The 27148-nt window shown below is 44.8% G+C and overlaps 2 non-coding genes and 1 pseudogene across 3 annotated transcripts; 2 read left to right on the top strand and 1 right to left on the bottom strand.

Moving 5' to 3' along the window:
- The first annotated feature begins 222 nt into the window (after positions 1 to 222).
- LOC147271045 (Ig kappa-b4 chain C region pseudogene) lies at positions 223 to 2351 on the top strand (annotated as a pseudogene). Its single transcript, XR_015116338.1, has 3 exons — positions 223 to 329; positions 995 to 1098; positions 1961 to 2351. The product of XR_015116338.1 is annotated as an Ig kappa-b4 chain C region pseudogene (transcript).
- Positions 2352 to 19544: 17193 nt separating this feature from the next.
- On the bottom strand, positions 19545 to 19616 carry trnaa-agc (transfer RNA alanine (anticodon AGC)). Its single transcript has one exon. It is a non-coding gene; the product is annotated as a tRNA-Ala (tRNA).
- Positions 19617 to 25745: 6129 nt separating this feature from the next.
- trnal-uag (transfer RNA leucine (anticodon UAG)) lies at positions 25746 to 25827 on the top strand. The gene has a single exon. It is a non-coding gene; the product is annotated as a tRNA-Leu (tRNA).
- Positions 25828 to 27148: the final 1321 nt, after the last annotated feature.

Consider the following 27148-nt stretch of genomic DNA (forward strand, 5'->3'; position numbering starts at 1 on the left):
CAGGTAAATGAGAAGTTTAGGAGGTTCTCCTTCTCTCTGCTGGTACCAGGCTAAATAGTGGCCATAACTGTCAGAGTGCACATCCTGACTGGTTGAACATGGGAGGGAGACGGAGTCTCCTGGAGCAGATCTCACTGCTGCAGGCTGAGTCACGGTGACCTGACCTCTGGACTCTGAGGAGACACACACACAACCATCAAGCAGCTTCATCTCAGAGGACCCATGTTGATGGAGGACAGCAGCTGGACCCTCTGGACTTTACCTGTCAAGCAGCAGCAGAGGAGCGTCCAGACGACGGCGGAGGTCAACGCCATGTTTCTGATGAGCAGGTTTCTGTGGCTTCTGTTGTGGTGACGGACAGCTGTCAGTCATCCAGGGTTCAAGTCTCAGGACTATAAAGTGTCCCGGAGCACTGGAGCATGGTGCTGCTCATGCAAAGTGTCTCTCTATGGAAATGTTCAGAGGGACTCAGCAGAGACGTGGACGCTCTGATGCTGCTGCTGCATCCGTCAATCAATCAATCACCTGATCAGAGTATTGATCAGGATGTGTCAGAGCTCCTTTTTTTAGCTGCTCTGACCTTCATGTGATGAGTACGGAGCCCTGGAGAGGCCAGAGAGACAGAAAACACATGTTGGAGCCAGATGTTGCTCCCACAATGGGATTCATTTGATTTTTTTGATTTTTTAATGATGAACCTCGTTCATTTGTGGTCATCAAATAGAGCCGGTTCCAAGTTCTGCATCAGAGGGAACAGGTTCTATCTCCTGGCCATGGATTGATGAACTGAGGGAACTTGTTCAAGTCTCTCTTTGGCCGCTCTGGGGCTCCGTAGCTTCCATGACTTCTCTTCATTTTCAGGTCTAATCTCTCGATTCATGACCATCTAGAATATGGAAGCAGACTTGTTGACCTGCTGCTGTGCTGGCAGGGTTCAAAGCAGCTCAGACGTTTGACTGCTGGCTTCTGACTCAAGTGGGTGTGTGTTTCCCAGTCAGAGAGTCGTGTCTCTACAGTCAGAGGTTTTTGTACGGCGCCTCAATGAGTTTGTGTCACTGTGGTGGACGTTCGGTGGAGGAACCAGACTGGATGTTGGACGTAAGTTTCTGCTCAAACTCTGAGGAAAATGTTGTCCAGTTTGGTTGGAAATTCCATCTGGGAACATTTGCAGCAGAGTTTTTGTGTGTTTTTAACAGTTTGTGTGTTGATGTGTTGAGTTCTCCTGCTTTAACGTGGAGAACAACTCCAAGAAGGTTTCTGTCCAAATTCCTGTCAGACTGAAATTGAACTCCTTGAAGTGTAGAAATGATCCAATGGGTTTCCCTTCAGTTTGAACTGTTTGATGAGTGAGGACTGAAGTCCACATCAAGAAGAACGGACGCTTCCATTTGAAAATGGCCCGGTTTTACATGGTGAATGGAACAGATTTCATTTCATTTCAATGTAATTTTCTAATTTGCCGTTTGCTTGTCACTCATTTGCAGTGTTTGATGAGTGCAGGTTGAAAATCCCCTGTAGAATCATTGGTGCTGGTTGCTTCACTCTGCTTGGAGACTGTCAGCCTCAGTGAGGTGAACCCCTCTGTTCAAGGACTCAATCTGCTACAAGTCCATTCTACCAGCAGCTGAATCAGGGAGATTGGAATGTGTGGGGTTTCTTTGTTCTTCATCTTCATGACTGAACAGAGAAGCTTCAGTTGATGGCAGTTTTCAAAGTGGAGCTGCTGCCAAAGGGGCTTTCCTCCATTGTCAGGGTCCTGCTTCTATTTGGGCGGTGAGGACTTTTTCTGAGCCGCTTCTTGAAGGGAAGTGAAACAATGTGTGAGTGAGTGACTGCTGGAGCAGAGAAACATCTGACAGAAACTCCTTCAAGAGGAAATCTGCTCTCACAGTCCTGGTGTCCAAGCAGCAGGGTTTGATTGACAGCTGCCCCGTCCTCTAATCTGAGCGGTGTCTTCTAGGTGATGTCCCTCCCTCCCTGACGGTGCTGCCCCCCTCCAGCCAGGAGCTGCAGCAGGAGAGGGTCACGCTGGTGTGTCTGGCCAACAAGGGCTTCCCTTCAGACTGGAGTCTGGCCTGGAAGGTGGACGGCAGCAGCGGCGGCGGGGAGGAGAGCAGGAGCCCCGGGGTGCTGGAGAAGGACGGCCTCTACAGCTGGAGCAGCACCCTGAGGCTCCCTGCAGACCAGTGGAGGAAGGTGGGCTCGGTGAGCTGTGAGGCCACCCAGGGCTCCCAGACTCCAGTGTCAGAGGTGCTGAGGAGAGACCAGTGTTCCCAGTCCTGACCTGACTCACTGGGACTCTGAACTCTGCAACAGTTTTCCTCTGTAAGCGTTGCCATCAGAATGTTTGCTGCTCCATTTTGATTGTTGCTCTCCTGCTTCAGCTCAATAAAAACCTCTTCATCACATCAGTCCCATGTGGAGCTGCGTTGTTCCAACAACACTGAGCTCTCAGCTCATAGCAGTTCTACAATAAAGGTTCCAACACAACGTTCCATTGATCCATGAACAAAGCAGGCAGTGAGACCATGATGATGTCACATCTGTCCACTGTCCAGATGTCAGAGCTGAAAATGATACGATGCCATGTTCCCTTCAACAACAGTCCAGCAGAAAGCCACCATGAAGACCTGAGGAGAAGCAAGGCAGCTCACCACAGTCAGGAACTCCCAGTCACCTCAACAAGGTTTCTGTCCACTCACGTTCAACCAGACCAGCAGATCACCTGCATCCCCACTGCCTCACCACCAGAGGGCAGTAGACTATCAAATCTAGAGGTTCGGTCCATTGTGTCACGATGACATCAAAGACAAAATTCTGAAATCAAAGAGTAAAAAAATATCCTGGGTTCAAAGATTTCTGAAGTCAAGTTTTGGAAGTCGATCATGAACATGAACCTCCAAGTCTGAAGCTTAAACTGGTAGCTGTGGTTTGACTGGTTTGTTGTTTAAGTTACCAGGTTTGTAAATACTTTCCCATTCAGGGCCTTGAATTTCAGGGGAATCCTTCAACCAAGTCATGTCCAAATAAGGGCATTTCTGGTTCCTTGAAGCTGCCTTCGATGCTCAGCCACAGGTAAATCCCTCCTCCTAGTAACAGGACAAAGTAAACATTGTCCCCATGGTAACAGCCTCTCCTCACTGGTCACTACACAGTAGGAACATTCCTAAAACATGGCTGCAGCTGATTTATGCTCATTGTTCACGGGGAAAGGAAAGTTTGTTTGAAGGTGAAAAGAACATTTAGATTATTTTTGATGGTAAAACCAGATTTTACCAGGAGTTTCTCCATTAAAACAGAAATGTTTGAGTTTCAGCTGATTTGACTTCCTCAACAACATTGGATTCCATTCTTCTTTCACTCACAAACCAAAAGCTTGAGACCAAATGAGGGCTGGACTGTAAACTGACTGGTCTCTGGCTCGCGCTAAGGAAGTTAGCATGTTTGTGTTCACCACCCCTTCCTAATAAGATGTTTGGAGTGTGCAGTCAACGCTGGTCTGACCTGTTCAGATTAGCCACACCCTCACTGGGACTCAGTAAAGTGAGACAGGAAGGTTCCACTTCTAATGGAACATTTGAACGTTTGGAAGGAAGCAAGAGAGCAAACTGGCTTGCAGTGTGGTTCTGGTTCCAGTGACGTGTTCCTAGTCCTCTACCATCAATCCTCTCCAGTTCAGCTCCAACCCACCACAGAGCTCCAGGCCCCCGGAAGACTTCTCTACTTTCCTCTGAACCTCCAGCTGAAACCCAGTTTGCAGTGCTGTTTGTTCCATGCAACTTACTTGACACAAACATCAGCCACACTGCACTGTCATGTCAAAGGTTGGTTTCTATTTAATCACTGAGCAAACGGAGAGCAAACCAAACCCTCCAGGACGCTGCCTCCCAAAAACAATTCCCTATGAATCATTCCATGACCTGGAAAACCACATCTGTCATGAACAGACTGGAATGTCCTGTGAGCAAAGAGTTCTGTGGAGGAAGAAGCAGACGAGGCTTCCAAGACAGACGACGGAACACAAACATGCAGTCCACCCAGGCAACATGGACTCTGAGCAGTTGGTGCAGGGCTGCCACGTTTCATTCACTAGCAAACATTCTATGATACCCAGCAGACTACAAACTACTGGGGTGTCACCATTGACTCTACTTTAAACAACTGGACTCACATCCAGTTTGAGGGTTTCTGACTTGGATCAACTTCATATTTTTATGTAACGGCCTCAAGAAATGGAAAATGTAGAACGTGCATGTCATTACATGTCGTTCTCCATTGGGTCACTAGGGGGCAGCACCTACCTGCATCACCAATATGAGCCTTCAGTCTGTCAGGTGGTAGAATTCAGTCAGGGAGCGTCTACTTGTTGTTTGTTCATTTGTGTTTGTGTCCGTGGTGAAGCCAGAATCAGGCTAGATTTTAGTTCTGATTCACCAGTGAACAATGTGGAAGAGTTTTTGGCTCAGTGGGGCTCACAGACGCTCTGAGAACCTCAGTGTTCTGTGGGTTCTCACTGCGTCTGTTGAAGATGGGTTCTTGTGTCATGTTGACCTCCATCTTTTCCTGTTGCAATAAAAAGATGGTTTCAATTCAAAATTCTCTCCACGCTCTGTAAAATCAACTTGTCCTGACAAACAGTTTTGTTTGGTGTAGTTTAGTCCAGTCAGGGACGCCTGCTAGCAGGAGGACCAGGAAAATCTGGATCTTGTGTTTGGCTTCAGTGAAACCAAACCAGATGAACCAACAAGTGTTCATTCTGGTGGTTTTTCAAACTTTCCAAAGCTGCTTTTATTTTGGCTGTTGAAACTTAGGAACGGTGAGTTCTCTCTTCTTTTTATCTTTAGTTCTGAAACCGTCTGTTGTCACGGTCCAGCAGCGATGCCTCTCGGTTGCTATGGTTACTGAGCTCAGAGAGAAATGAGCAACCGAAGACGAGTTTCCTCCAAAAGTCTCCTCAGCAGAGTCGTGTGAGGACGAGCAGCAGAAGTCTCAGCCTCCTGTCCCCTTTTAGAGCTGATCAGTCTCTCTCTGCAGGGTCCAGTCGTCCCTCCCTGCTGCTGCTGCTGGTTTTTCTTGAAGTTCATTGAAAATCCAAGCAGAAGCAAAGTTGATGTGAGTGACATCATCAGAGAGAAGCTGCTAATCTGATGAAGGACCACAATCAGGATGAAGAATTGGTGATGAAGATCACAACGTCATCAGCAGAAAATCTGAATCCTAGTTCTTCTAGTTCTAGTTCTTCTCATCAAGCCTGTGTGTGTGTGTGTGTGTGTGTGTGTGAGTGTGTGAGTGTGTGTGTGTGTGTGAGTGTGTGTGTGTGTGTGTGTGTGTGTGTGTGTGTGTGTGTGTCAGCAGCTCCCAGCTGCAGCAGTCAGTTCAGTTTCACTTCAGTGTGACTGAGGGAGGTTTTTGTACAATGGTTTTTCACAGTGTGAACACCCACTGACTGTTGATGCTGTGAAGACTCTGACAGTGATAAACGGCTGCATCTTCAGCCTGAACTCCACTGATGGTCAGAGTGAAGCCAGAGTTTGATCCACTGCCTGAAAAACGAGCTGGAGTCCCTGATGCTCTCGAGGTGGCCCAGTAAATGAGAGGTTTAGGAGGTTCTCCTTCTCTCTGCTGGTACCAGGATAAACGGTTCCCACTATAAACATCCTGACTGGTTGAACATGGGAGGGAGACGGAGGCTCCTGGAGCAGATCTCACTGCTGCAGGCTGAGTCACAGTGACCTATGTTGTGTGCTGAAGAGCGAATTGGTCAAAAATAATGATAATTGATAATTATGAATATAATTATCGATTATTAAATAAATTACTAATTAATATTAAAAATTAATTATTCGGGGCGCCACCCTGATGAGTTCAGGGAAACTAAAATACGACCAAACTTGTAACAGTTACCAGTCTCTAACAGAGTTTATCTACTAACAGTCAATATTCTGTAACATGAACAACCAAGGGACAGCTCTGATGTTGGAGGATGAGATCAAAGCACTGCTATTGATGAGACACGTGACCACAAGTTGGTACACAAAAGACACTACGACTTCTCTCTTATAATAAAAATATATTTATTAACAGTGCATCCATCAATCAGCAACACGTTGGTACAACTGTTATCTAACGAAAGACACAAGTGATAATATGTGTGTGTGTGTGTGTGTGTGTGTGTGTGTGTGTGTGTGTGTGTGTGTGTGTGTGTGTGTAAACGTGTGAGTGAGGGAGGAAGGAAGGGGAGGGGGGAGTCTGGTTGCCTCGCAACCACTTAGCGTCGCAGCAGTGCTAACAGCTAGGCTAACAGCTAGGATACCTAGCCGCTAGTTAGCACCGTGGAGGTAGAACTTATGGAATGTTAATAACTAATCGGAGCGCTTAGAGAGAGAGAGAGAGAGAGAGAGAGAGAGAGAGACAGACAGACAGACAGACAGACAGAGAGAGAGAGGACAAAGGTGAACCCAAAAATGTGTGTGTTAACACACTTGTGCAGTATTAATAACCGGTAACACCTTCTTGTGGTGTCACAGTTTTTAATAACTAACGTCAATAAATAACATATAATGCTATGTAATTTCTGCTAATTACAGGACTTCGTCACATAAACAGAGCATTCATAGACATTACACAACACACTGAGCTGTTTCTCTGCCCAGAAAAAATAGTTAAGGGAATCCTTACTTGACCCGGTGGAGCGGTAAGGGATTTAGGATTAGGGATTCAGTTTCCGTGTTCCTGAGCGCGGTTCGGCTCGACTCGGGGGGCAGCAGAGCGGCGGCGGGGCAGCCTGCAGGGTCTGCTGGAGTTACTGGTGGGAAGGCTGAAGAAGCTGGGATGAGCTTTCTTTCTTTCTTTCTAGTAAGAGTTGCGACTAACTTCAAAATAACGCAACAGTGATGTCGTAAGGACTGCTAATGAACTCAAAATGATGCTAACAGTAATGTAGTGATAGTTGCTAATAAACTCAGTGATGCTTACAGTAATGTAGTAAGAGTTGCTACTAACCTCAATAAAATTTGACAGTGATGTCGGAAGAATTGCTAATGAACTCAAAATGATTCTAACAGTAATGTAGTAAGAGTTGCTAATAACCTCAAAATAATGCTACAGTGATGTCGTGAAAATTGCTCATGATCTCCAATTGATGGAACAGTGATGCAGTAAGAATTGCTAATAAACTCAAAATGATGCTAACAGTAATGTAGTGAAAGTTTCGAATAACCTCAAAGTGATGCTGACAGTCATGTAGGATGAGTTGCTACGAACCTCAAAATAATGCGACAGTGATGGAGTAAGAATTGCTAATGAACTCAAAATGATGCTAACAGTTATGTAGTGATAGTTGCTAATAAACTCAGTGATGCTTACAGTAATGTAGTAAGAGTTTCGAACAACCTCAAAGTGATGCTGACAGTCATGTAGTAAGAGTTGCTACGAACCTCAAAATAATGCGACAGTGATGTCAGAAGAATTGCTAAAGATCTCAAAATGATGCGACAGTGATTTAGTAAGAATTGCTAATGATCTCAAAATGATGCGACAGTGATTTAGTAAGAATTGCTAATGATCTCAAAATGATGCGACAGTGATTTAGTAAGAATTGCTCATGTGCTCCTCCTGTGTCCCCTCAGGCTCTTGTTAGAACGGTTCTGATCCACCTTCCCTCCCCCTGTAGCTCCTCCTGTGTCCCCTCAGCGCTCTTGTTAGAACGGTTCTGATCCACCTTCCCTCCCCCTGTAGCTCCTCCTGTGTCCCCTCAGCGCTCTTGTTAGAACGGTTCTGATCCACCTTCCCTCCCCCTGTAGCTCCTCCTGTGTCCCCTCACATTTCCAAACTCCCTCCCACTGGCTGGTGCTGAAGGAGGGCCAGAGCTCCTCCTACAGGAGCCCATCCTGGCCTCCCCCGCTGCAGCTCCTCCACTGCCCTCCCACCAGAGAGATGAGCCCCCTGGTTCAGAGGTGACAGACCACCTCTGGGAGCAGACAACAGAGACCACATCAGGCTGGACTCCTTGCAGGTAAGGAGGCTGACGGCTGCTGAGTGAGTGAGTTTACGACGCTCCCACCACTGCTGCTGGATTGATTTAACACATCTGGAATATTTAGATTTATTCTGGGTCAACATCTGCATCTGTTGAAGTCCTCAGTCTCCATGCAGGTGGTGTTGTTCCAGATAAAAGGTCTCAATAACAGCATCACTCCAGGTGAAACCATTCCAAAGAAGGCTAAGTGGAGCTGGCATATCAGCCCCAATGGAAGCCTGCTGCTGCTGCCAAGCTCTCCATGTCATCATGGAAAAGTTGATTGTTCAACTCAATGTTTTCCCATTGGGAGGAGATTTGTTGTTCCACCATGAAGTCTTTTCTTGTGATGAGTTTGTGTGTTGTAGTAGCATGAAGATATCTTGTTATCATGATCAACTCATCTGGCCTGGTGGAAGAACGCTGCTGTGTTTGGATTCAGACGAGTCAAATCTGAACCAGGGACTTGTAGTTTTATCCTCGGTCTCCGGACTCATAAAATGGAGACCGGCCCAGTTTGACACTTTTGAACTCCTCCATGATGTTCAAATCTCATGACTGAGATTCGTGATTGGAAACATCGGCGGTTCAGGAAAGAAAACATGTACCATTGAACATCGCTCTCATCCTTCTACTCAGAACGCTGCGGTGGACTCCACCGTGTCCAGGCTTTGGGCAGATACGTCTTCATCCTCCACCACCACCAGCCGCTCCACCCCACCCACCCTGTGCAGGTCTACATTACCAGGGTCGGATCTGGCAGGGTGGAGGATCTTTGATTCATCTTAACTTTCCTGCTCCGGCTGTTTGAGAAACATTAAAATGGAGATGGTTGTTTGTGTCTTTCAGGCCACGCCAACGCCTCCTTCTGTCCCCACGCTTACGGCTGCCGAAACGTGCCGGTGTCTGAAAACCAGATCATTCTGGATGTGCCGGACCACCAGGTCCTCCTCACCTGCAGGTTCCTGCAGGCAGAGCCCTGTGGTGGTAGGTTTCCTGCTCCTCTGCTGGACTGATACCCTCTCCCTTTCCCGACACTTATCTGCTGTTTCTACTCTGTGCCTCCTTCTCCTCTGTCAGGCCTGGACTTCTTCCTTCTGTCTCTCCAGGATTACGTCCTGGTGGTGCCTGAGAGCAGCTCCAGCTCCAGCTCCCTGAACCAAGAACCACTGGAGAAATCTGACCACTTCATCAGCAACTGTGGCCTCAACAGCTTTCATGTCAAGTCGGTGTCTCCAAGCCTGAGTTGGTCCATGTTCTGTATCCCTGAATGTTCTAGAGGAACTAAACTGGGCCTGACTGGGACGCTTCTGTCTGCTCAGATTTGGGTTGTGAATGCATTCAGATGTCATTTACAAGCATTGGAACTAAAGACCTGAGCCTCAAGAATATTTAGTTCTTGATTTACTTTCTCTTGCAGGGTTTCATTTTGTGCAAATTTTCGTTTGAAGATCTTTGTTTTTTTGTTGTCCTTCCATTTAGCAAGTTTGGCTCAGAACCTTTTCCCCACTAAACTAATTTTCCTAAAATGTCTCGCTAACGTTTCCTTTTTCTCTGTTGTCCCTCCTGTCCTTCGTCTCCATTCTGTCTCAGCTCAGCTGTGTCTCTTGGGCTCTCTTCACCAACGGCGCCCTGCCTTGTGCCTGCCATGAGGTTGGAGCTGAGAGTGACACCTGCGAGCCATTTGGTGGTCGGTGCCGCTGCAGGCCCCACGTGATTGGCCGAGACTGCTCCATGTGGGCCGCGGGCTGCTGGGGATTCCCCACTGCAGACGTGAGTGTCAGATTGGATGAATGTCTGTGTAGGTTCTCATTCATCCAGGTCATCGTAGATCGAAGCGAAGTAAAATCTGGTCAACTGGACGTAAGTTTATCTTGAAGACGTTTCACCTCTCATCCGAGAGGCTTCTTCAGTTCTAGTGAAGAGTGTGGAAACTCCAGCTTATAAACCTATGTGGGAGTGGTCAGTGCTATTGTGGTGGAAACGACCCTCCCGAGACTCACCTGGCCTCCCCAAACGACAGTCGTTGTGAGGTGTCAGGGAGTTTCAGGGGTGGTCGTTAGGGAGTTTCACCGACCACTCAGATGCTAATGGGCTGTGCTGGCATCAGCCGTTCCACATGGGTCTTTCAGCTGAGCTCTTTGGGGAAGTTTTGAAAGGACTTGGTTGTAAATAGGTGAAAGGAAATGTCGCAGTCCACCTCCTCTGTTCAAAGATGGTTTCTCTATCCTGACGTGGATGGCTTCTTTAACTCCTCTTTCAAACCATCTGTCCTCTCTGTCGAGTATTTGGACATGGTCGTCCTGGAAGGAGTGGCTTTCCTCCTTGAGGTGGAGGAAAACCGCTGAGTCCTGTCCTCCAGAGTTGGCTCTTCTATGTTGGGCCATGCGCTTGTTGAGGGGCTGTTTGGTTTCCCCTATGTAGAGATCCGTGCAGGCCTCACTGCATCTGACAGCGTATACCAGATTGCTTTTCTGGCTGTGAGGGGTGGGATCTTTGGGGTGAACCAGTCTTTGTCTCAGATTGTTGTCTGGTTTAAAAGACACAGGGATGCGGTGCTTATTATAGATTCTCCTTAATTTCTCAGAAACCCCTGCCACATAGGGGATCGCTATGTTTTTTCTCCTGCCTTCTTCATCTTCCCTCCTCCTGGAGCTCTCCTCCTTTCTGGACCTGGAAGAGGATTTTACAAAGGTCCAGTCTGGGAAGCCACAAGTTTTAAGTGCTCTTTTCAGATGCTGCTGTTCTTTTTTCCGGCCTTGGACGCTGGTGGGGATGGTCTCCGCTCGGTGTTGCAGCGTCCTGATGACACCTAACTTGTGCTCCAGAGGATGGTGAGAGTCAAAAAGCAAGTATTGGTCAGTGTGGGTGGGTTTCCTGTACACATCCACCCTCAGGCTCCTGTCCTCTTGAATGTAGACGTCGCAGTCCAAAAAGGGCAGATGGTTGTCTTTCACATCCTCTCTGGTGAACTTGATGTTGACGTCGACCGAGTTGATGTGTGCTGTAAACGGTTGTACCTCCTGAACCTTGATCTTCACCCAGGTGTCATCAACGTATCGGAACCAGTGGGTGGGGGAGGGTCCACTGAAGGAAGTCAGGGCCCTCTGTTCCACCTCTTCCATGTATAGGTTGGCCACGATAGGAGATACGGGAGAACCCATGGCATTCCATTGGATGAATGATGAGTAATAAGGGCTTTTAATGATGAGTGAGAGGACGGACCAAACCAACCTGTCCAACCATCAGAGGACAGCTTGGAGCTGAACATCAAAGGACATCCACCAAAATAGTCTTTAAAAAGGCGGGGTTCTCTGAAGCCAATTCAGTGAGCAAACTAAACTGTGTGTCATGTGACTGCTGGTCAACAGCACAACAATCCCAGGAAGAAACATCAATGTTGGGCTGAGCCAGTGTTTGTCTTTCACCAGATCATTTCATTCCTGTCTGTCTCTCTCTCTCCTTCAGCCTGGAACTGTGGTACCAGGTTATGTGAACCGCTGACCGGCGACTGGATCTGTCCTCCCAGGACCCTCCGTCCTGAGTGCACCCAGTGAGCCCCAGACGTTTTGCTGCCACCCAGTGGTTGGCTGTGAGGCCTGCAACTGCTCCTGTCCTGGAATCCCTTCCCCAGACGTCAGGTGTGACGCTGTCAGTGGACAGTGCAGGTGAGGGGTGACGACTCAGGAATAGTAGTCCAGGATCAGATTTGGCTCAAGCAGACCAAGAACCAGCCCTCCCACCATGACGGTAACCAGTACAACAATGATTTTAATGTCCTCACTGTCATGGTTAAAGCTAGAATTCCCCCAAACATGCATTTGCTCTTTCAAGTGTTTTTTTTTTTACCGAGCATCCAACTGGATCAAGAAGATATTTATTCTAGACGATGGAGGACCTGGAGAGTTTGTAAATCTCTTTTATTTTGAAAGTTTTGATGTTGTAAGGCATCGTTCTCCATTGGCCTCAAGCTAAAAACATGTGAAAACCCTGCAGCTTTGAGCGCTTGTTGTGAGTGGCCTGGGTCTTTATGAAGCTCACATTACTGTTAGCATCATTTTGATGTCATTAGCAACTCTTACGACATCACTGTAGCATTATTTTGAGGTTCGTAGCAACTCTTACTACATTACTGTGTCATTATTTTAAGTTTCGTAGCAACTCTTACTACATCACTGTAGCATTATTTTTAGGTTATTCGCAACTCTAACCACATGACTGTCAGCATCAGTTTGAGGTCATTAGCAACTCTTACGACATCACTGTAGCATTATTTTGAGGTTAGTAGCAACTCTTACTACGTGACTGTCAGCATCACTTTGAGGTTGTTCGAAACACTTCACAATTCTTCCTACATCACTGTAGCATTATTTTGAGGTTTTCGCAATTCTTACGACATCACTGTCGCATCATTTTGGGGTTATTAGCAATTCTTCCGACATCGTTGTCGCATTATTTTGAGGTTAGTAGCAGCTCTTCCTAGATTACCGTCAGCATCATTTTGAGTTCATTACCAATTCTTACTACATCACTGTCACATCATTTTGAGGTTAGTCGTAACTCTTACAACATTACTGTTGCATTATTTTAAGGTTCGGAGCAAATCTTCCTGCATGACTGTCAGCATCACTTTGAGGTTATTCGAAACTTTCACTACATTACTGTTAGCATCATTTTGAGTTCATTAGCAATTCTTACGACATCACTGTAGCATTATCTTGAGCTTACTAGCAACTCTTACTACATTACTGTCAGTATCATTTTTAGGTTACTCGCAACTCTAACCACATGACTGTCAGCATCACTTTATTTGCAATTCTTACTCCATTCTGTCGCATTATTTTGAGATCATTAGCAATTCTTCCGACATCACTGTCGCATTATTTTGAGGTTCGAAGCAACTCTTACTACAGGACTGTCAGCATCACTTTGAGATTATTCAAAATTTTCACTCCATTACAGTTAGCATCATTTTGAGTTCATTAGCAAGTCTTCCGACATCACTGTCGCATCATTTTCAGATCATTAGCAATTCTTCCGACATCACTGTAGCATTATTTTGAGGTTATTAGCAACTCTTACTACATGACTGTCAGCATCATTTTTAGGTTACTCGCAACTCTAACCACATGACTGTCAACATCACTTTGAGGTTATTCGAAACTTTCACTACATTACTGTCAGCATAATTTTGAGTTCATTAGCTATTCTTACGACATCACCGTGGAATCATTTTGAGATCATTAGCAATTCTTCTGACATCACTGTCGCATTGTTTTGAGGTTCGTAGCAACTCTTACTACACGAGTGTCAGCATCACTTTGAGGTTGTTCGAAACACTTACTACATTACTGTTAGCATCATTTTGAGTTCATTAGCAACTATCACTACATTACTGTTAGCATCATTTTGAGTTTATTAGCAATTCTTCCGACATCACTGTCACATTATTTTGAGGTTATTAGCAACTCTTACTACATGACTGTCAGCATCATTTTTAGGTTACCCGCAACTCTAACCACATGACTGTCAGCATCACTTTGAGGTTATTCGAAACTTTCACTGAAGTTATTAGCAATTCTTACGACATCACTGTCGCATCATTTTGGGATTATTAGCAAGTCTTCCGACATCGCTGTCGCATTATTTTGAGGTCATTAGCAGCTCTTACTACATGACTGTCAGCATCATTTTTAGGTTATTCGAAACTTTCACGACATTACTGTTAGCATAATTTTGAGTTCATTAGCAATTCTTACGACATCACTGTCGCATTGTTTTGAGGTTCATAGCAACTCTTACTACATGAGTGTCAGCATCACTTTGAGGTTGTTCGAAACACTTACTACATTACTGTTAGCATCACTTTGAGTTTATTAGCAACTTTCAGTACATTACTGTTAGCATCATTTTGAGTTCATTAGCAACTATCACTACATTACTGTTGGCATGATTTTCAGTTTATTTGCAATTCTTACTCCATCACTCTCGCATCATTTTGAGATCATTCGCAATTCTTCCGACATCACTGTCGCATTATTTTGAGGTTATTAGCAACTCTTATTACATTACTGTCAGCATCACTTTGATTTTATTCGAAACTTTGACTACATTACTGTTCGCATCATTTTGAGTTCATTAGCAATTCTTCCTACATCACTGTCGCATTATTTTGAGGTTATTAGCAATTCTTCCGACATAACTTTCGTATTTTTTTGAGGTTCGTATCAACTCTTACTACATTACTGTTGCATTAGTTTGAGGTTACTCGCAACACTAGCATCACTTTCAGGTTGTTCGAAAGACTTACTACATTTCTGTAAGCATCACTGAGTTTATTAGCAACTATCACTACATTACTGTTGGAATCATTTTGAGTTTATTAGCAATTCTTCCGACATCACTGTCGCATTATTTCAAGGTTATTAGCAACTCTTTCTACATTACTGTCAGCATCACTTTGAGGTTATTCGAAACTTTCACTACATTCCTGTTAGCATCATTTTGAGTTCATTAGCAATTCTTCTGACATCCCTGTCGCATTATTTTGAGGTTATCAACATCTCTTACTACAATACTCTCAGCATCATTTTGAGTTCATTCGCAATTCTTACTACATCACTGTAGCATTATTTGGAGGTTCGTAGCAACTCTTACCACATGACTGTCAGCATCACTTTGAGGTTCGTAGTAACTCTTACTACATTACTGTCTGCATCATTTTTAGGTTACTCGCAACTCTAACCACATGACTGTCAGCATCACTTTGAGGTTATTCGAAACTTTCACTTTCACTGTTAGCATCATTTTGAGTTCATTAGAAATTCTTACGACATCACTGTCGCATTATTTTGAGGTTAGTAGCAACTCTTACTACATGACTGTCAGCATCACTTTGAGGTTGTTCGAAACACTTAACAATTCTTCCGACATCACTGTCGCATTATTTGGAGGTTCGTAGCAACTCTTACTACATTACTGTTGCATTATTTAAAGGTTCGTAGCAACTCTTACTACATGACTGTCAGTATCATTTTGAGGTTGTTCGAAACACTTCCTACATAACAGTCTGCATCACTTTGAGGTTATTCGAAACTTTCACTACATTACTGTTAGCATCATTTTGAGTTCATTAGCAATTCTTACAACATCACTGTAGCATTATTTTGAGTTATTAGCAACTCTTACTGCATTACTGTCTGCATCATTTTTAGGTTACTCGCAACTCTCACCACATTACTGTTGTATGATTTCTCATATATTTGTATGAGCATCATTTTGAGGTTTTTAGCAACTCTCACGACATCACTATAAGCATCATTTTGAGGTTAGTCGCAACTCTCACCACATTTCTGCTGTATGATTTCTTAAGTTAGTAGCAACTGTCATTGCATCACTGTAGCATCATTTTGAGGTTATTAGCAACTCTCACTACATCAATGTAGCATCATTTTGAGATTAGTAGCAACTCTCATTACATCACTGTAGCATCATTTTGAGGATAGTTGCAACTCTCACTACATCACTTTAGCATCATTTTGAGATAAGTAGCAACTCTCACCACATCACTGTAGCATCATTTCTTAGGTTTTTAGCAACTCTAACCACATCACTGTAGTATCATTTATTAGGTTAGTAGCAACTCTCACGACATCACTGTAGCCTATTTTGAGGTTTTTAGCAACGATCACTACATCAATGTAGCATCATTTTGAGATTAGTAGCAACTCTCATTACATCACTTTAGCATCATTTTGAGGTTAGTAGCAACTCTCACTACATCAATGTAGCATCATTTTGAGATTAGTAGCAACTCTCATTACATCACTGTAGCATCATTTTGAGGTTAGTAGCAACTCTCACTACATCACTGACAGCATCATTTTTAGGATCGTAGCAACTCTCACTACATCACTGTAGCATAATTTTGAGGTCTTTAGCAACTCTCACTACATCACTGTAGCATCATTTTGGGATTAGTAGCAACTCTCATTACATCACTTTAGCATCATTTTGAGGTCTTTAGCAACTCTCACCACATCACTGCGGCATCATTTTGAGATTCGTAGCAACTGTCATTTCATCAGTTTAGCATCATTTTGAGGTTAGTAGCAACTCTCACTACATCACTGTAGCATCATTTCTTAGTTGAGAAGAAACTCTCATTACATCACTTTAGCATCATTTTGATCTTAGTCGCAAGTCTTACTGTATTATTGACAGCATCATTTTGAGTTTTGTAGCAACTCTCACTACATCACTGGAGCATCATTTTATCCTTGAGATTGGGGACCAATAATTTTAATGTCCATTTTGGGGACATGTACTGTACACACACACACACAGATTTATGAAAGTCACTTTCAGGTGCCTGAAATTCCTTTGGGGACTAAAGTCTAGAAAAGTAATTTCAACATTTGTGTGTACTTTGTTTATTGATGATAAGATTTCCACCGACCAAGTCAGCCATATTGGCACCACAATCCAATTGGCATGTCAATAAACATCACCCAATAAACCAGGTCTTCTGTCTCAATGTATGTCACTGAAACATACTGTATTGTATTGCCTCACACTTACAGCATACAAGGATGCATGGCGTGCGTGGAACTGCCTGAATCTCTTCTGCAATGGAAGTTTGGTCAACCGTGTGGAACATTCCTGCACGATCCCCTTTGAGTGGGAAAGTAGCATCAACACAGCACCACGTGGTCCACCAGCAGCTTGGATTTCTGCTCCTTGTCTTGTAGTTCCACTTGACTTCTCCAAGGGAAGAGACTGCAAATAGTCAAGAACTCTGGGAAATTTGGTGGCTGTGGCCTCCTCAAATTCCACATTGATGTGGACACCAGTTCAAAGTTTGAAGTGCAGTTATCAACTCTGCACTGAAGTTGTTTCGTTAAAGGATAAATGATTTCCATTGTCCAATGATTATTTTACATTCCAATCCTCTAAAGTGATGGACTGATACTGTAAATATGTAGAAATTCTCTATTGTTCCAAGTACAGATTCTGTGTTTTTACATTGTTGTAGTTTTTATACTTGGAGAAACCAGAATCTAACAGGAAATCACTGTAGAAAGTTGGCTCAGTTTCATAAAGTAACAACTAAATAGCTTCAATTGACAGCGATTGACCTTAAACTTGGCTATTTTGATGGACTATGCTTGCTTTTCCACTGTCAAATGAACTTTTTAATGGGAAATTCCTGCTCATAGACTGGTTTGTTTCATAAATGAACCAGTTAGAGCCCTGAACTTAGAGAAGAACCTGAAAGGTCCTTGTTCTTCATGTGTTTTTCCATGATGGGCCTGTTTTCCTGCAGTTGAATGCACATTTATCAACACTAAATGGACTGTAATTTAATGAGTCCGGCCTGTGAAACCTGCTGTGTATTTTTACAGTTTCTTCCATGTAATTTTGTGGAACAGTTCATTACTGTAATTTGACGGTATTCGTCTGGAAACTCTGCTGCCAGACTTTTTACTGTTTTTTTTTATAGTTTTTTTTCTTGACAGTGTACACAGAGGTCTGGTGGTTGAGCCGGGGCATTTTTACAAGCTGCTACCCAAAATGAACGCATTTCTTCATTCAAAAGACAAAACGGTCCCAGAGCTGATCGACCCAGAATGGAAATGGCACCTCGCATTTTGTGTTTGTGCCCCACAACATTGTCTGGCAGACAGTTGACCTGTCAATCACACACAGAGTCCCGCCCCCACACAGCTGAGAAACGCAGCTCTGAGCAGCTGCCTCAGTCACACAGAAGATAGACGCGTTTCCTGGTTGGCGAGTGCAGACACAACTTCTCTGAGTGCAGGATTCACTTCTCTCATTGCTGTTTGTTCACTGTTGAGGTTTTATTCCTCCACCAACCTGCTTCTATCTGGAAAGAAACAAATAACTGGAGTGCTGTACATCAACAGACGTGGAGTTTGGACACGGACGAATGAAGTTTGGCTTTTTGTTTCTTCCATCAGATCAGAGCTGATAGGAAAAACAATCAGGTGGTTTTATTAAACCAGCAGTGAGCTGGACTTCAGCCCAGGTCCACAGTCCCACTGTCAGTTCACTTCAACATGAACGAACAAAATCCAACCCTCACCTGGCCTGGAAATAAATAACAATTACATAACAACTCCTTTATTTCTCTCCTGTTCAGGTCCAGTTGGACTCCATCCATCGTCATCTTCCGCTTATTCCTTACTATTAAGGGTCGCGGGGGGGGGCTGGAGCCTATCCCAGCATCTACGGGCAAGAGGCGGGGTTCACCCTGGACAGGTCGCCAGTCCCAGTTGGACTCATTCATCTCTATATGGTAGGATTTCACTTCATGAGTTCAGAAGCATCTTCACATGAGACGCTGGTTCCTCACATTGATTGATAGTTGAATTCTGTGTTTGATGTCTGAATTCTGTGTTTGATGTCAGAATTCTGTCTTTGATCTCTGAATTCTGTGTTTGATGTCTGAATTCTGTGTTTGATCTCTGAATTCTGTGTTTGATGTCTGAATTCTGTCTATGATCTCTGGGTTCTGAGCATTGATCTCCTGCTTCAGTCTTTGATCTTTGACTGATTCTAAACTCATCAAAAGATCACATCAGCATCTTGGTCCAGACTCCAGATGGTGGTTTTACCAAGTGCACCACAGTCCTTGTTGCTGTCTGCTGTTGGGTCACAGCAAAGTAAGGAAACAGCCTGACGGTCCTCAGGAGGAAATTCAACAGCCTCCAAAGATGGAGGTGAATCTAGACCCTCTCATGTTGGCCATCCTTGATGAACTTGGGCGGTACTCTGGTGCAGGGATGAGGTCATGGAGCTGATCTGGGAGCAGTCCTGATGTTAAATGCTGTGATGAAGGACAGTGTGGAGGCAAAATGGACAAAATGTGTTAACATAAAATAAAATTGTAAACCTGTTTGAAGTCTTATTTTGTGTCTGATGGCCATTTTTAAAATCACTAATGATTTTTTTGACTGAACGTCCTGGATCCTGTGGTGCCTGATGAGGAGACAACTTGAGTACAGAGTTGGAGAAGAGGGTTTTTGGAGGGGAGATGATTTTTGCAGTGCTACAAGTCAATAAAATGTCATCATGTTTCAAAATGTCCTCACTAAGATGGTTATTAATCCCTCATTCTCAGCTGCTACAGCCTTTAAAGAAAACCTTTGACTGGTGGATCTAACAAAGATCAGATGTTGTCTCCTCTAGAACATCAACAGCTTAACGTTGTGGGCAGGACTCCTACCTGAGCAGGGAGACCCCAATGGACTTCTAGTCCTGATAGGGAGAGGGAGCCTCCTGGGTCGCGGAGAGGGGAACCTGATAGGGAGTGGGACGATCCGCCCATTGTGGGTGATTGACAGGGCAGGTTTGATCTATGTTTTCATTTTCAAAAGTAATTTTGAACATTTGTGGAAAGTTCGCCCACCTTGAACATGTAGAAGATGTCCTCTGATAGTTAATCGACTGTTGTCACATTTAAGGATCACTTTAGCTGACAAGATGAAGGCTACAAAGGACCAGCTGGAGATGCCGGGGATTGAACCCAGGGCCTCATACATGCTCAGCATGCGCTCTACCACTGAGCTACACCCCCTCTGGTAGAGTCACTGTTTAACTGGTGAATGAATTTCCAGTTGATTTTAGGAAACCTAGAAGTTCCTCAGGTGCCATCAATCTTAAGTCACTCCTTCACTTTGTGTGTGGTTCAAAGTCAGTGGTTTCATCAGAGCTCAACAACAGAACAAGCTGAAGTCTTCTGGAGAATGAGGGCACCGATCCCACCACCTCTCACATGCTAAGCTAGCGCTCTACCATTGAGCTCCCTCCTCTGCTCAGCAACATAACAGATAATGCAGGTTGACCTTCAGGCTGCTGGGAGGTCAACACCTGAAATATTTCCAGGATTCTGTTGTGTTGGTAGAAACAGTTTGAGGGAAGAAAACCCTCAAACATGATGATGTCATTATTGAAGGCTTTACTGCTCCAAACCTTTGCTTGTTCTTCTGGGGTTGTGAGAGGTTCTGAGTGATGAATGGAAACTGAAGGTTTAGGCATCAGTTCAAAGTAGCAGGAGCTTAAGGGGACATTTCAGATTTGTTGAAGTTGAGTCCGACTGCCTTCTTGTTCATGACGATGGTGATGTCAGAGTTCTTGCTCAGAACGATCCATGCTGTTCCTCCTATTAGTTCTGGAAAGTTGGAGCAAAACGTCATGCAGGGTCACAAGGTCACATGTTTTGTGTTATCAGCAGATTTAATCTATAGAGTGAGTGACGTGTGGTGTGTTTGTCAGCTTAAAGACCAAAGTTGTTGACGTACAAGAGAAGTAAACACGACAAAGCTGCTTCATTTTAATGAGTGAAACTGAAAATTAAGAGAAGAGTGACAACAAAAATGGAGTCAAGAAGTCGTCTTCAAAACACACACACACACACACACACACACACACACACACACACACTCACATAGTCATATACACTCTTCTCTTTATGTTGCCCCCTGCTGGACAATCGGTTTCAGGTTCATGTGGAAAAAAAGCAGACAATAAATACGACTGAACTATTATTGAAATGTCGGCGACTTCATTCGATCTGAAAGTTCATTGTTGACCAAACAGACACTGATACAACAGGCTTAAAGTCTACCTCCATCGGCTAAAGATGCCCCTGGATCATAAAGCACAGCTCGACTGCTGGCTAACATGCAGGCGTGGGCCCATCACTGAAATCAGCAGTCATGAAAAACTGTGCTAGGCCTCCAGACCCAAGCTTGAAGAGGTTTGAAAACTGGACCCAGGAGAATTTTAACTGAAAACCCCTGCTCTAGAGGATCTGAGGGATGCATGACTGCCCTCTGTTGACCCGTTTAATACAGGAATATCTGAGAAGTACTGAGGACGGCAAAGGGTGCTGATTGGCCAGCAGCCCCACACAGGTCAAAGGTCACCCCCACGGCAGACCAGTTTATTATGATAGTCACGACACCATCCGTTACAGTTGGGTTGGGTTCAGGCTCTTCAGCGCTTCTTATTTTTCCATGAGCTCCTCCAGCTGCTGGTCCGTCTCTCCTCTTTTCTTTCTCTTCTGCTTACTTTTTTGTTTCTTTGTTCTTTAACTTTAAACAGAACTTCTCCTCTCCCCCTTTTCACGGTCACAATACTGTTGACCTCCCATGGGTCTTGAATCTCCATCCTGACCAGCGGAGAGAAGCCCCCTTGTGCCTGAGAAGAGCATCGCGAATCCCAGTGGGAGCCACGGTCGTTGAGGTGGAGGCTTGGTAGGCCGTCCCCCCACCAGTTCGTTGGAGAGGTTCCGCACATTGATGAGAACAATCCAGCTGAGAACGTAAGCAGGTCCTGTTGGTTGTCGTGCTGTCACAGTAACAAAGACCAGTGCTGCATCTGTTCAGGCCTCAACTCCTGTCTCACTGCCAGCTCCACCTGACTCCTCAGACTCTGCTCAACCTCCATTCAGGAGTTTTCTTTGTTTGGAGGTCACTGACCCTTCATCCTGAACACCTTCTCACCTGCTACCTTTGCCGTCCACTTGAGTCTCAGATAAATCTTGTGATTCATGTCTGATCCTCCATGTGCCTTCATTGCTTTACTGGTATTATTACTCTGTCTTACGTGCTTCCTTGTTTGTATTCAATCCTCTTAAAATTCCAGGAAGTGTTTCAACTGGTTTTTATATTTGTATGTAAGCCTCTGACCCTCAAAGAACTCACTGACAAGCTGGAACCTGAGACTGAGCGTTTCTCATTGGACTCTAAATCACAACCAGCGGTGCCCTGAGTAACAACTGTGTTAGCATCCTAAAGCTACATCATCACCACCAGCTGATCAAGTCACTACTCTGTACACAAGTCACTGTAACCTAGCAAAGTTGAACCTAGAGGAAAAGTACAGTTGAAGCCAGATGCAAACAGATGTTGATGTTTACTCTGTAGTCCTGGCAGCAAGTGTCCTTGGAGACGTCATTCCAGACACTCGCAGAGCTGACAGAGATGGTTTGACACAACTCATGATGTTACTGCACTGCAACAGTAACGGACCATCGATGGCATCGTGGTGATGGAGGAGGACAAAGAATTCTGTCATCAAGTTTTGTTCATATTTTGTAAATGTTCTTCTTGATCTCAGAATTTAGTCTTTGATGTCACAGTGACAGAACGGACCAAACCTGCCTGTGTCAGAGGAAGCAGAATGACATCAGCATCAGGACATTCAGAGCCTTCAGAAACGTGGTGATGGTTTCACCAAAGAGGGACCAGTTCAGTAAATGTGGTCAGGCTGCTGAGAGTCTGGGTTCAAGATGGAGTTTGGGGTTTTAGCGACTCAGAAAAACTGTTTGTGGCTCAGAAAGCAGAGGAGGGCTGATGAAGAGACCTCACAATGAGTGTCATCAAGGAGGAGGAGGTAGTAGACATCACATGGGGGGGGTAGAGCAGCAAGAAGAGAGAGAGGAGGAACAACTTGATTGAATAAAACAAAGACAAACAATCAAAGAGAGTCAGAGCAGAGGGAGCGGCCCTGAGGAACAGTTAATGGTGGAGTTTGATGATCCATCATTCATCTCCTTTAAATGCTGTCAGGGAGGGAGAGCTGTCTGCTGCTGGTGGTGTTCATTCCTCAGAGGCAGCCTCTATGGTTGATGTTCTACTGCCCTCTGGTGGTGAGGCAGTGGGGATGCAGGTGATCTGCTGGTCTGGTTGAACATGAGTGGACAGAAACCTTGTTGAGGTGACTGGGAGTTCCTGACTGTGGTGAGCTGCATTGCTTCTCCTCAGGTCTTCATGGTGGCTTTCTGCTGGACTGTTGTTGAAGGGAACATGGCATCCTATCATTTTCAGCTCTGACATCTGGACAGTGGACAGATGTGACATCATCATGGTCTCACTGCCTGCTTTGTTCATGGATCAATGGAACGTTGTGTTGGAACCTTTATTGTAGAACTGCTATGAGCTGAGAGCTCAGTGTTGTTGGAACAACGCAGCTCCACGTGGGACTGATGTGATGAAGAGGTTTTTATTGAGCTGAAGCTGGAGAGCAACAATCAAAATGGAGCAGCAAACATAATGTCTGGTCTCTCTCTCTTCTCTTCCCCACCTCTCTGTCTCCTCTCCTCCCTCACCTCCATCTCTCTCCAGCCCTTTTTAGACAGAAAATGTGCCAAATTTGCCGTCTTGTCTGTGTGAAATGGAGGCGTAATATTCCTCTTTTTGAAAAGACACCCCTTGGTGGGCATCAACACTTGATGTGATGTGCAGCTCACACAACCTCAGTCATTGACAACGCAATGACTGAGGTTGGCAGAGCGGGGCAACAACAGACTCTTGAACTGAAACCCAAGATGGAAACCATCTCGGAGCAGTTGGCCTCTCTGCGAAGAGGAGAGTGATGTTGAAGACCAGAAATTTAACTTTACAATTTGGATTGGACTGAAAGAGAAGACAGATTGGAATGTGTGCTCCTCCGCCCAAACCCACAGCTTCCTTATCGGCTGCCCCATTGTTTATCCTCCAGGAGAACTCCTTCTGCCTTGGTGACGTAAATGGCGCGTACTATCCTCCCCTCCCCTTCCCCCGTGTGTTCCTGACCCCTGCCTCTGCCCTCTCCACCTCCCTTGGGGTGGCAGCGCCGACCTTGTAGTCTGGCTGCAGGCCTCACTCTCACTTGCCTCCATTGGGACAACGGACTGTTCAAGTTCAGCGTACATACACAACAAATGTATATGTGCTGTCGTTAATTCTGAAGTGTACCATTATTACGATTAAACTGTGCATTCAGGGAACATTAAAGTGGTTTCAATCGTATTCATCAGGTTGATTTCAGTTTGTAGACGTTCATGATAAATCTTCTATACAAACCAAAGTTAAACACGGTGTTCCTCAAGGTTCAGTGCTGGGGCCGATACTCTTCACTTTATGTATGCTTCCTTTAGGTCATATTATTGGGAAACAGTCCATAAATTTCCTTTGTTACACAGATGATACTCAGTTATATTTATCAATAAAGCTGGATGAAGGCCAGCAGTTGTCTAAAACTCCATGTATGAGTTCCATCTAGGCTGGACATTTGTAATTCTTTATTATCAGGCTGCACCAACAAGTGATTAAAGACTTGACAGCTGCACATGTATTGACAGGAACCAGGAAGAGAAACCATCGGAACAATAACATACACTCATGTAAGATAGTCTGAAGACACTCAAAGATAATTCAGTGTTTGATCAGTGATCAATACGTCAATATAAAGATCAGTAAGTGGTACCACGTGGATCTTTCCATGGTGACCTCAGAGAAAATAAGATCAGCCCTCTCACCGTCATATCCAATGATGGCTCCATTATGTCAGGTTAACTGAGTTCATTTCCTGCTGCATTATCTGAAAAACGCTTTCTTAAACCAGAACCTCCAAGTTGGGTCTGAACGACCATGATAAATTGCACTATCTACTCAGTTTGAGTCACACCAACACAGAATGGACAAAGGACATTTTTCTGTTGTGTTGTTTCATGTTTTCCTGATCTGGGAAGTTTTTGCAAGACAAATGTCTCTCAAGTGTGTGTTCTCCTCATGAGTGTGTTTACATGCAGGCTTCCTCTTGTGACAACTGATGTCATTGGAAACCATCTTGAGGACATTTGGAGAAAGTTCAATCTTTTAGCTGCAGGTACAGTGACTTACAACACTGCAACAACAACAAAAACACCCCTCCACAAACACTCTTGTCCAACATTTGTGCCCAAATTTTCTCCTCATGAGGCATCAAATCACTACAAAAACTGCCATTAAGTTGATCTGGTTGGCACTGGTATTTGTTCTTGCTGCATCATCGTCCAGCCTCCAACCAGAGGTCCCTCAGTTATCATGGAGCCACAGGTGGAGTCTGGATTCTTTTCTAGAATGAGACGGCAATGACAGTCCTGCAGAGTGACATCACTGACATGAATGGATGACTTCAGTCACATGACTGGATGACTTCAGTCACATGACTGGATGACAGTGTAGATGCCAATAAAGAGGTTGGGGAAATCGTCTCTGAGAATCCAGCTTGAACCCACGCCCTCCTTGTCCTTCAAAAACCCAAACAGCAACCATCAGTCTCCCTCCAATCCTGTACTTGGTTCAATGTTGCTGTTCCATTTTGCAGCAGTAGGTGTCGCTGTGATACCAGGTTCAGTTAAAGATTCCCAACTCCAGTTCATGCTGGTGACCTCAGTGGCAGGTAAAATGGTGCTTCAGTGGATCATGTGATCAACTCATGTGTGTCCTCACTGCTCCACAGGTCTGTCAAATGTTCTGTAAAATAGTTGGACCCAGCAGAGCTGCTAGATTAGGAGTTGATGGAGTCGTTGCAGATACCAGGGTCCAGTTCCATCCTCACTACCCCTGGTGACCATGTCAAAGTGTCCTTGAGTGAGAGACTGAACCCCTAAATACTTCTGATGAGTAGGTTGGCTCCTTGCATGGCAGCCTTCAGCATCAGTGTGTGAGTGTGTGTGAATGAGAGGACATTGTTCAGCTCCTTGAGTGCTGCTGAGGTAGAAAGGCTCTGTACAAACTGAGTCCTTTTACCATTTCTTTCCTGCTTCTAGCAGCGCTGTTGTCACTTCCTGTGACCGTGGAGGGAAGGGGTCCCCCTTCAGAATAAGTTTGATATCATGATGTTACTTCCTCTTCAACATGCCTTTAGCAGACCAACTCAGAGAACAGCTCAGTGAGGTAGTGTGGCCGAGCGGTCTAAGGCGCTGGATTTAGGCTCCAGTCTCTGAGGAGGCGTGGGTTCAAATCCCACCACTGCCATCATGTCCCAGGTCACTGGAGAGGTGTGGCAGGTTTCTCACAGCCTCTCCTCTCTCTTCCACTGATGTCTTCAAACCTGTGACCAGAAGAAGAATCCTCCTGTGAGTCCACAGACCTGAGCACTGCTGCTCTGACTACCAGGTTACTTCCTGGTTATCAGAGTGAAGTCATGGTGAGGTGGTCAGTTGTTCATTTTGTTTTATGACAGAGGCCTCATTGTGAATTAAATAATTTTAATTCTTTACTTGAAGTTTCACGCTGTTTCGATTGAAAAAGACCAGTTCCTGGAGAAGATCTTCCAGGGCGTCCAGGTTAAAGCGGTGCCCCAGCTGGCACTAGGCGCTGACCCAGGTCCTGCATGGGAGATACTGTCAGTTCTGTTCTGCCCTGCTCACAACCACAGGCTGGTGTTGAGGCCTGCAGCAACCAGGGCCCCAGTCACCAAGAGTATAAAGGCTGGACATTGTGGCAGTGGGAGGAGTCAAAATGAAGACAGACCAATGAGAGCAGGACGTTACTGGAGAAGTCATCCATCCACTTTCTATTCTTATCCTTTAAGGGTCATGGGGGGGGGGGGGTGATCCCAGGTGACATTGTTCAAGAGGCAGTGTTCACCCTGGACAGGTCACCAGTCCATCCGGAGAAATGAGGTGGTCGGTATCATGCAACCTAAACTAAAACATTAGTCAGATCAAATTCAGATTAAAGCAAGAGTCTCCAGATCAAAGTCAGAATTCCTGATGATGTCATCAGGGCTTTGACAGTAGCTAGAATTCTGTCTTTGATCTAAGGAGGACATGAAAGAAACCCAATTGAGGAACGTAGAGGAGAACATTCAGCTTCATTAGAAACACTTGAACTGTTGAACAGTAGAATTTGTTTGAAACAGTTTACAACACTGAGTGACAGGTTTGAAGAGGGAAGAGTTTTCTACTTTAAATTTAATTCTAACTTCAAAGTCGTCAAGTCAATTTTATTTATTTTGTGCCAAATCCCAACAGAAGTTATCTCATGACACTTTACAAGTTTATCGAATGAGACAGGTACCCTGGAAGGTATCACCTTGGCCCCCAGCACCACCCTAAGGAACCTAGGAGTTCTCTTTGATCAGGATCTGTCCTTTCATGCCCACATTCAGCAAATTTCTAGGACTGCTTTCTTTCATTTGTGAAACATTGCTGAGATCAGACACATCCTGTCTCAAAAAGATGCAGAAGAACTAGTCCATGCCTTTGTCACTTCCAGGCTGGATTACTGCAATTCCCTCCTATCAGGCTGCACCAGGAGGTCCCTAAAGACTCTCCAGCTGGTCCAAAATGCT

The sequence above is a fragment of the Aulostomus chinensis genome, chromosome 1, assembly GCF_037954235.1.
Source record: "Aulostomus chinensis isolate RoL2024-O1b breed Wild chromosome 1, RoL_Achi_v1.0, whole genome shotgun sequence".
Lineage (NCBI taxonomy): Eukaryota > Metazoa > Chordata > Actinopteri > Syngnathiformes > Aulostomidae > Aulostomus > Aulostomus chinensis.